The 9,848-nt window shown below is 34.7% G+C and overlaps 1 non-coding gene across 1 annotated transcript; it reads right to left on the minus strand.

The window, feature by feature from the left end:
• Positions 1 to 3,439: 3,439 nt before the first annotated feature.
• On the minus strand, positions 3,440 to 3,589 carry LOC122496962. Its single transcript, XR_006301000.1, has one exon. It is a non-coding gene; the product is annotated as a U12 minor spliceosomal RNA (small nuclear RNA).
• Between the last annotated feature and the right edge of the window lie 6,259 nt (positions 3,590 to 9,848).

A 9,848-nucleotide genomic window follows, 5' to 3' on the forward strand; every position in this document is an offset into this window, starting at 1 on the left:
AAGACTTAAATACTTTGCTATTCCAGTAACAGCATATTTATTTTAAATGATCTTTACTTGTAAGAGCAACTTAGGTTCATAGAAATATTAAGCAGAAGATATGGATTGACTTTTGTATATTAAACTTGTATCCTGTAACTTTGCTATAATCACTTAATTAGTTTCAGGAATTTTTGTTGATTCTTTCAGATTTTCTACACAAATAACCACAACATCTGTAAACGAAGTTTATTTCTTCTGTTCCAATCTATATGCCTTTTATTTTCTTTTTTTGTCATATTGCACTAGATAGAACTTCCCAAATCACAATGCAGGTAAGTTGAATTCAAAAAGGAGGTAGTGGTATCACTGTGTGGTAAAAACAAAATTATAGTTCATTGCTGCTGTGGTGGCTTGGGTTTCAGGAGCAAAGATTTAAAGAGAAAGGCATGGCAGAGAATGGGCCACGAGAAAGTATATAAAATAATTCGTGTCTTTGGTTTAGTGTTTAGCTATGCACTCAAGGAGTAAAACTCCAGGATGTGTAGCAGAGAATAGCCACAAGGAATCAGGAGAGATTTGAGTAGGTACCTAGATCAATAAAACTATCTGTGGCCAAACTCAGTTAGAAATACCATGGTGAGCGGCCAGGACTTTGAGTTAAGAAACCAGAAAGGCCCTGGTCTAGAAATATGGACCACATCCTAGAATTAAGATACATGCTCTAAGAGTAAAAGATATGCTTAGGGGAATTAGAAGTCAAGATAATCCACATCTTTACAGTGTATCACCTTCAATATATGAGATATAAAATTACTAATCATATGAATAACCAGCAACAATAAACAGTAAAGAAATACAATAGTAAGAGCAGGCCTAGAGATGATACATATATTGTAATTAGTAAGGACTTTAACATACTCTCGATACCTATGTTATAGAAAAGACAGAAAAAGAAAAATAATGTGAATAAAGGGATGGAAAATATTGGTAAAATGTTTATGTATTTATATAAAGAAAAATCACTGGATCTCATGGAGGTTATTAAAGGCAGACCAACACAGGATAGGCTATATATTGAACTCAGAAATACATTATTAGAAATGATATGTAAACTGAAATAAAGAAAAACAAAGAAGGCAAACATAACAAAATAAAACAAAGCATAAGGTACATGTGGAAATTTGTCCAAAAAAAGTCCCAGCGGGAGAAGACAGAGAGTTGGGATAGAATCTATACTTGAAAAAATAATGGCTGATAATTTCCCATAGCATTTGGAAGATATTTCCAGTGAATTGAAGTGGGATAAATACAGAGAGAAACATACCTAGGTGGATTATAATCAAATTGTTAAAAACTAAAGACCAAATGGTAATATTCAAAACAGCTACAAGGGGAAAACACTGTATGACATTTAATAGGAAAAGTATATAACTCATAGCTAAGATGTTAATAAAAAGTAGAAGTCAGGAAAAAAATAGAAATATACCTAAACTAAGTCTCATTAATACAGGAGATTGGCAAATATAGTTTTCTGGATAGCTACCCTCTTGTCCCTCATCCCTTATGGAGCAGGTCAAGGAAAGTTCAGGAAATGTATGGGAGAACAAAAAATAACTTCTCTGTACTGTGGGAAATAAGAATATTGGCATATATCCTTAGGAACATATTCAACATTGGGCTTTGGTGACATATCTCAGTGGTGTTTTCAAGTAAGAAGTTGGATATGCAAATTTAGATTACAGAGGAAATTCCTAGAATTCACACACAATATGTGATATCTTCTAAGAATAACATAACAAAAGAAGTATCTCAGATCAAATACTCAAAAACTTCAAGGTTAAAATTAAGGAAAGTTTTAAAATTTACAAAAATATTTTTGACCTGATATACATGAAATTTGATATTCTAATTTATAATAGATATTCTAGAATCAAGGAATATTCCTTGATTAAAGTATAGCATCAGAAACTACATACATTGATGCTGTCATATTACCCAAAAGTATTACTCCCATTCTTCCCATGATTAATTTTACTGAACTGTATAAATTTGAAAAAGCAAATCTAATTAAGCTCTTATAAAAAAGTCATGTATATCATGTATAGTTTTATTGGTAATATTGTTTTCTAAATCACCCACTATTCTATTTTATCAACTCTCTTAGGATAAATTTCCTTCAGGATCAATGCACAATTTCTGTGTTTTCCTTTATAATTTGTTGGCTTAACTCTTAGAAATTCTGGATGAAGTGATTGATCATGTTTTCTCATTATTTTTAGAGGTAAATATGTTGCCTATTTCTTGCAAGCAGGCTGAACTTCTCAGCATATATTCTATGCATTAAATTCAGAGTTAATTTGAATCGTAGTTTTAACTGCCTCATATGGGTCAATTTGTGTCCTCCAAAAACATATGTTCAAGCTCTAAACAGCAGTACCTCAGAAGGTGACCTTATCTGGATAAAGGGTTGTTGCATGTGTAATTAGTTAAGATGAAATCGTACTAAAGTAGAGTGGACCCATAATCCAATATGACTAGTGCTTTTTTGAAAAGAGGGAAGACAAAGTGTAGATGCAGATACATAGGGAGTGTGCCATGTACAACGGAGGCAGAGATTGGCATGATGCAGCTATAAGCTGAGGAATGCCAAAAATTTATAGCTTCCACCAGGAACTAGGAAGAAGCACAGAGGGACTTTATACTTAGAGGGAGCATGCTCCTGTTGATATCTTGACTTCAAAACTATGAAAGCATAAATTTCTGTTGTTTTAAGCTACCCACTTTTGGTACTTTGTTATCGTAGCCCTAGGAAATTAATATGCTGCCTTTATACTCAATCCCTTCACTTATTTTTATTTTGTTTTTCATTGTACTTCTACATAGGGTTTTTATTTTTTTATTTTTTTAAAGTTTATTTTGAGAGAGAGAAAAAAGGAGAGAACGAGGCACAGAGAAAGAGGCAGAGAGAAAGAGAGAATCCCAAGCAGGCTCCCCCAATCAGTGTGCAGAGCATGATGTGGGGCTCAAACTCATGAAACTGTGAGATTATGACCTGAGTCAAAATCAAAAGCTCCACGCTTAACCGACTGCACCCAGCCACCCAAATTTTTAAAAATTTGAGTATAGTTCACACAATGTTACATTAGTTTCAGGTGTACAACTTAGTGATTTGACAAGTTTATATCTTATGTTCATCCCAAGTATACCTATAATCTGTCCCATTATATTACTATTATAATGTCATTGACTATTCCTTATGCTGTGCCTTTTATTCCCCTGACATACTAATTCTAGAACTGGAAGCCTGTATCTCCCTCTTCCCTGCATCCATTTTTATATAATATGTATTTTTTTAACCCTTGGGGCTAATCCAATTTACTACTTATAGGAAACAAGCACCTGCTCAACCTTGTTTATTACCTCCAGGCCAGTCTGCTCTTTCAGTATTATAGGGGGATGGGCAGATTGCGATTCCCAGGCATCCAGCAATGTAGGTGGGTCGCCTTAGGGAAAACCTCTACCAGCTCAAAAATTCATCTTACATTAGCAGTGAGGATTTGGGCATCACCCCAAATCATAAGTTTCTTTACTCATAAGTTTAAGGCCTACAATGCGTATTTTAATATGACTCCTTGAATCTTTTTTAAATTTTTTTTTAATGTTTATTTATGTTTGAAAGAGAGAGACAGAGTGTGAGAGGGGGAGGGGCAGAGAGAGAGGGAGACACAGAATCCAAAGTAGGCTCCAGGCTCCAAGCTGTCAGCACAGAGCCCAATGCGGGGCTCGAACTCACGAACTGTGAGATCATGACCTGAGCGAAGTCGGACACTTAACCAGCTGAGCCACTCAGGCGCCCCGACTCTTTTTTTTTAATGAAATGAGGCAGAATTCCTTTCTATCCATTCAGCATCCATACTATAATATAAAAATTTAAGATGTGATCCAAGCCTTCAAATAGCTTACTATCTTATGGATGTCTTAAGATTGCATGCCTCTGAAAGTTAATGAAATACACAAAATAATAGACACCCACATTGTAATTTTCATACAACAAACAATACCTCTATAAGAATTTAAAGTTGGGATTAATCAGTAGAGGGCAGAGTAAATAATAAACATGCAAAGTGTCGATAAATCAGGACCTAAACTGAAGCTTAAGGAAGGGGTAGAAAGGGTTTCAGCTGGTGAAGAAAGAGGATGGTATTTCAGGAAGGAAGCAAGTTGAGCAATGCTTGGATGATAGTTCAATGCATGGTGCAAATAAATGATGATACCAACTCTAGAGAAAGTTCTGTGGTTGGGGTTAGTGGAAAATAGGCTTGTCTAAGTGAGAGGCAGAAAAATTGCAGGGAATCTGGAGAAAAAAAAAAACAGGAGCCGTTAAATCTTTTTAGGAAGGAATTGGGAGTTGTTGTAGAGCTTTTGAACACTAACATAATGAAAGGACCTAAGGGAGATTAATCCAGAGATAGTGTGGAAGATAAATTAGAGTCAGAGAAAGAAAAAAGAGTCACAGAAAAGAGTCAAGAGAAAAGAGCCTGAGAGCTCTTTTAGAAAACTAATGAAAGAATCCAGACCTGTGGTGTCAGAGGCCTAAATAAATGCTACTGACTAAGAGCATCAGCTAAGTTTTCGGAGTTTTTCTTCAGACTCTGATTTCTCTATAACTATTTAATTTCTCTTTTTCATCTTGATTGGATTTGAGCCATTGGTATTTATCTTAGGGATCTTTTCACTGATAATGAAAGATTTTTGTTTAACCTTGAAAGACTTTGAATAAACTTTAATTTTTAAAAGCACTTAACATGTATGGCATATGAGTGTGTTTATAATGCTCACTATTAAGCTCAATATTGACAGAATGCCAAGTCTGAAATTTTTAACTATGTTATCTTTAATTTCCAAGCTGTGTTAATTTTGCTGCCTGTAGAACCTTCATTTCCATCTCATTATTGTCTCTTTTCTTGAGACTACTCTAGCTAGCACATGTGTCTGAAATAGGTAGATGCTTTTTCTTTGAATTTTACCTTCCTTGTCCTTTTAGAAAATGGAACCTCTTTATTTACATATTTCAAGGGTACTTTTTATGTCATAATTGATTTTGAGGACTGTGGCCTGATACTTCTATTTAGATAGAAAATTATGTAAGTAATTTGAGACATCCTTCAAATTGCAATATCATCAGTATTACATGACCTGTTTTTGAGTACCAACACCAAAAAATCCATTATATACATTTAAAATTTGTTTTTTGTGGGTATTTTCATTTTTTGAATGTAAAACATACTTTTTTCCATAAAGCATATATTTCTAATGGACAATCCTTTGAGCTCTTTATGCAAATTTAGCCCCAGGAAAAGAAACAAGTAGAGTTGAAATGAATGACATTGAATATCCCACGTATGTTCATTTGAGAGTCACTAATGTTCACAGAATGAACAACAAATTGATAAGTATTCAGGAAAATAGATGACTGGAGATTATTCAAAACATATTCTACAACTAAAAACATTTCAGAACTATTGGGTTTTAGGATATGAAATTCTGATAATTCTTTGAATCAGAGTCAGCTGGGCATCATTCCTTTTAAAATCTCCACCTGCTGCTGCAAAACCAGCCTAAATAGTTATGTGGCAACCTGTATTGCATTTTGAAACTTAAATTCTTAGAATAGTAATTTTGCACTGGGGTGCCTGTGTGGCTCAGTCACTTAAGCGTCTGACTCTTAAGTTTGGCTCAGGTCACAATCTTGCAGCTTGTGGGTTTGAGTTCCACATTGGACTTTTTGCTGATGGTGCAGAGCCTGCTTGGATTCTCTCTCTTCCCTCTCTCTCTTCTCCTCCCCCACTTGCACTGTCTCTCTTGAAATAAATAAATCAACATTAAAAAAAATATTAGTAATTTTGCACTAGGAATGTATTATCCTTGTTAGAATTACTATAAGTGATTTAATGGTACCATATTTTCAAAATAAATGCTATTAACTAAATTTTAGCTGTATCAATTTTTTCAGCTAAATGTATCAATTATTTAAATACAAATTATAATTAATATAACTTAATATAAGTTAATATGCATTCTGTATTTTTTAAATTATATATAATTTTTCTTTTTTTCTAATAAGAAATAAAATACATTTCATTCTTTGGCAGGAGTCTTATATTATTTTTTCAGCCAAAAGTATATGTAAAAAGTTTTTTTAATCAAAAAACTCCTATGATAAATATCTATTGTTTTTATACTTACAGACCTCATCTACTTTACAGTATAAATTGTATGATGTTATAATTTGACAATATGACTGTTTCCTTTAGCAAAGTATAAACTCTTAAAAGCAAAGTTTTACTAAGTGCTTAATAAATTCATTGATAAGTGAATGCATGAATTTTTTATGTTACTAATTTTTTTGGTTTGTTACTTTGGAGTTTGTTTAACATAGGGACATAAATCTTTAGGTACCTAATTTAAATGAATATATAGCTATCTCTGGACTTAAAAAAATGAAATCCAGTTTAAAATTCTTTCACATTTAAGTAAATGGATTGGTTTCATATAATTATTGTTAAATATGTTTTCCTAGGTAATCCATTATGGAGTGCATTACAAAATTCTTGTGAAGAGCTGTGATTGACTTATAATGACCTTATTCATTCAGATCTTGATTAGCAATTTCTACATTTATTTCTTTAAAGAAAATACAACAGTTTCAATTTAATTTATGATTCCAAGTTGGTGTGGAAGAGATTTTTTGTGGTTACCATTAGGCGCATACATAACATCTTATTCAAATAGCAGTCTGTATTAAGTTGATGGTCACTTAAGTTTGTATCCATTCTAAAAGCACTAATTTATCACCCCTCCCTTCTTTATGTATATGATACTATACTTTACATCCTTTTTTGAATGCCTTGACTTTTATACATATAGTTGATTTTACTGCTTTTGTGCCTTAACCTCTATACTGGTTTTATAAATGATTAATCTAGTGTTTTTATTATCTTTATATTTACCTATAAATATTTTCCTTTCATAATTTTCTTTCTCCTGACTATGGTCTTTACTTTCCCCTCAAAGTATTCCCTTTAACATTTCTTGTAAGTCTGGTTTTGTGGTGATGAACTCCTACAACTTGTGTTTGTCTGGAAAACTATCTCTTCTTCTAAGGTGAATAATAGTCTTGTTGGGTAGAGTATTTCTAACTGTAGCTTTTTCCCTTTCAGCGCTTTGAATATATCATGTCTCTACATTCTGTCCTGAAAAGTTTCTGCTGAAAAATTAGCTGTAGCCTTATGGAGTTTCCCTTGTATGTAACTGTCTTCTTTTTTCTTGTTGCTTTTTAAAATTTTCTCTTTATCTCTATTTTTTTGTCATTTTAATCATTATGTATCTTGGTGTGGATCTCTTTGGGTTTATTTGGGCTGCAGGGGGCGGCAGGGGGTGATTCTTAGTGTCTCCTGGATCTGGATGTCTGTTTTTTCCCCTAGATTAGGGAAGTTTTTAGCTATTCTTCAAATAAGATTTCTGCCTTCTTTTCTCTTTCTTCACTTTTTGGGATCCCTATAATATGAATGTTATTACACTTGATGGTGTTGCTGAGCTCCCTTAACCTATTTTCATTTTTTGTTATTCTTTTTTCTTTTTGCTGGTCAGCTTGGTCATTCTGTCTTCCAGTTTGCTAATCTTTCTACTTCCTCAAATCTACCATTGATTCCCTCTAGTATATTTTTAATTTCAGTTATTGAGTTCTTCATATCTGATTTGTTCTTTTTTTTAGTACTTATTTATTTTTGAGACAGAGCACAAGCAGGAGAGGGGCAGAGAGAGAGGAAGACATAGAATCATAAGCAGGATCCAGACTCTGAGCTGTCAGCACAGAGCCTGGTGCAGGGCTCAAACCTATGAGGTCAGGTCATGAGATCATGACTCAAGCTGAAGTTGGACGCCCAACTGACTGACTCCCAGATGCCCCTGATTTGTTCTTTTTTATGTTCTCTATCTCTTTGTTGAACGTCTAACTGGAATCCTCCTTTCTTTTATCAAGTTCATTAAGTATTTTTATGATGATTACTTTGAATCCTCTATCAGGCATACTGTTTATCTCCATTTCATTTAGCTCTTTTGCTGTGTTTTTGTTCTGATCATTCATTTGGGACATATTCGCCTAGCTTCTTATTTTGTCTAACTCTGTGTTTGTTTTCTATGTATTAGAAAAGTAATTTACATCTCCTATCTTGAAAGTAGTGGCCTTATGAAGAAGAGGTCCTGTAGTGTCTTGTAGCACACTGTCTCCTTTACACCAGAACCTGGCAATACAGGGCTATCTCCTATGTTGGTTGCATACACCTACTGTTTTAACTTAGTCTAATTTACCTTCAGTTTAGTCATCTGCCATGACACACTTTGCCTGTTGTGGCAAGGGTTTGGTCCCTGTATTGGCAAGGGGCCAGTTTGGGACAGCTCTGTTCTTCTAATTAGGTGGTCTCAGCAGCCAGACAAGATGCTTGCCCTCGGCCCATTTTCTGGGGCTGCAGTTCCACTGATGTGCTGGCTACTCTCTCTGCATTGTCCCTGAGAAGCTTTCATTGGTGGGTGGGGCCTCCAGAGAAACCAGATATCTTGGTTGTTCTTGGAGATGTCTTTTAAAGATCCCTACCCTTCCAGCATGAATCATCATGTTTACCCCAGGTGCCTTTCATACTGCTGCTTCTATACTATATCTCTGTGGGGTTGTTTTTTATGTGGTCTCACATAACAAACAGGGGGCACTCAGTTTCCTGTCAACCTCTGGCTCTCCTAGAACTGACCCTACTGATTTTTAAAGTACACAAGGGTAAGCAAAACCCTTGAAAAACTCACAAAGTTAAGCCCACTGGTTTTCAAAGCCATATGTTATAGGGATTTGCCTTCCTGGTGTAGGTTTCCTATGCCTGGAGTCCCTGGGGTGTCTGGTGTGCCTGGTGTGGGGTCTGCTTCTCTCCCTTCTCTGTGCTTGTGGTGTCCCTCCCCTGTCGTTAGTCTCAGTAGGAGTTTGATTTCTGACTGCTTTCTCTGCCCCTCCTACCCTTTTTTGATGTGGCCGCCTCTCTTTGATCAAGTATGGAAAATCTGTTCTGACATTCTTTGGGTCATTTTCTGGGTGCACTGATGTGGCTGTTATCTAGATGTGTCTGTGGGAAGAGATGAGCTTAGAATCCTCCTACTCTGCCATCTTCCCAGTAACCTCTTGGGGGAGATTTTTTGAATGTTGATATGTTCTTATGATAACTTGATGACATTTTGGATAAGTATATCTTGTGTCAATATACAGTGCATAAATAATGAGGAATATATAGGGAGGAAAAGACTTTCATATGGCTTCTTGCCATAGTACTCTGAATAATGTCTCTTTGGCAAATTCATACTTCAGCATTTATGTACAATACCAACTTAAACTAGTCATTCTTAATATGAAGGATGAATTATCATAGCCTAAGGAGCTTTTTGAAAATATAGACTCCACTGGAAAATTTTTATATAGACTAGGAATGCCACTCAGCTGTATGTAAGTGGTAATATTATCCAGGTCATTTCTATACATAGCCCTGATATAACTCCTGAATTATAGGCAAACAATGCTCATACTTGGGACATATATTTATATTCCAGCTAAGCTGGACATGTATAGATGTTCATATAATATAAATTCTCTTATATGTTTGATACTTTAGGAGTCAGGCCAATAAGCCAAATAATCAATATATCTTAGTGATGGCATGATAGTTTTTTTTTTCAGGCTGGTTGTTTTACTAACATATAAGAGTGATAGTATTAGAAATATATTCTGGAAGAATGTAAATCTTCTAGGCCACTTAACACCAGTGGTCACA

Source organism: Prionailurus bengalensis, chromosome A1 (assembly GCF_016509475.1).
Source record: "Prionailurus bengalensis isolate Pbe53 chromosome A1, Fcat_Pben_1.1_paternal_pri, whole genome shotgun sequence".
Taxonomy (NCBI): domain Eukaryota; kingdom Metazoa; phylum Chordata; class Mammalia; order Carnivora; family Felidae; genus Prionailurus; species Prionailurus bengalensis.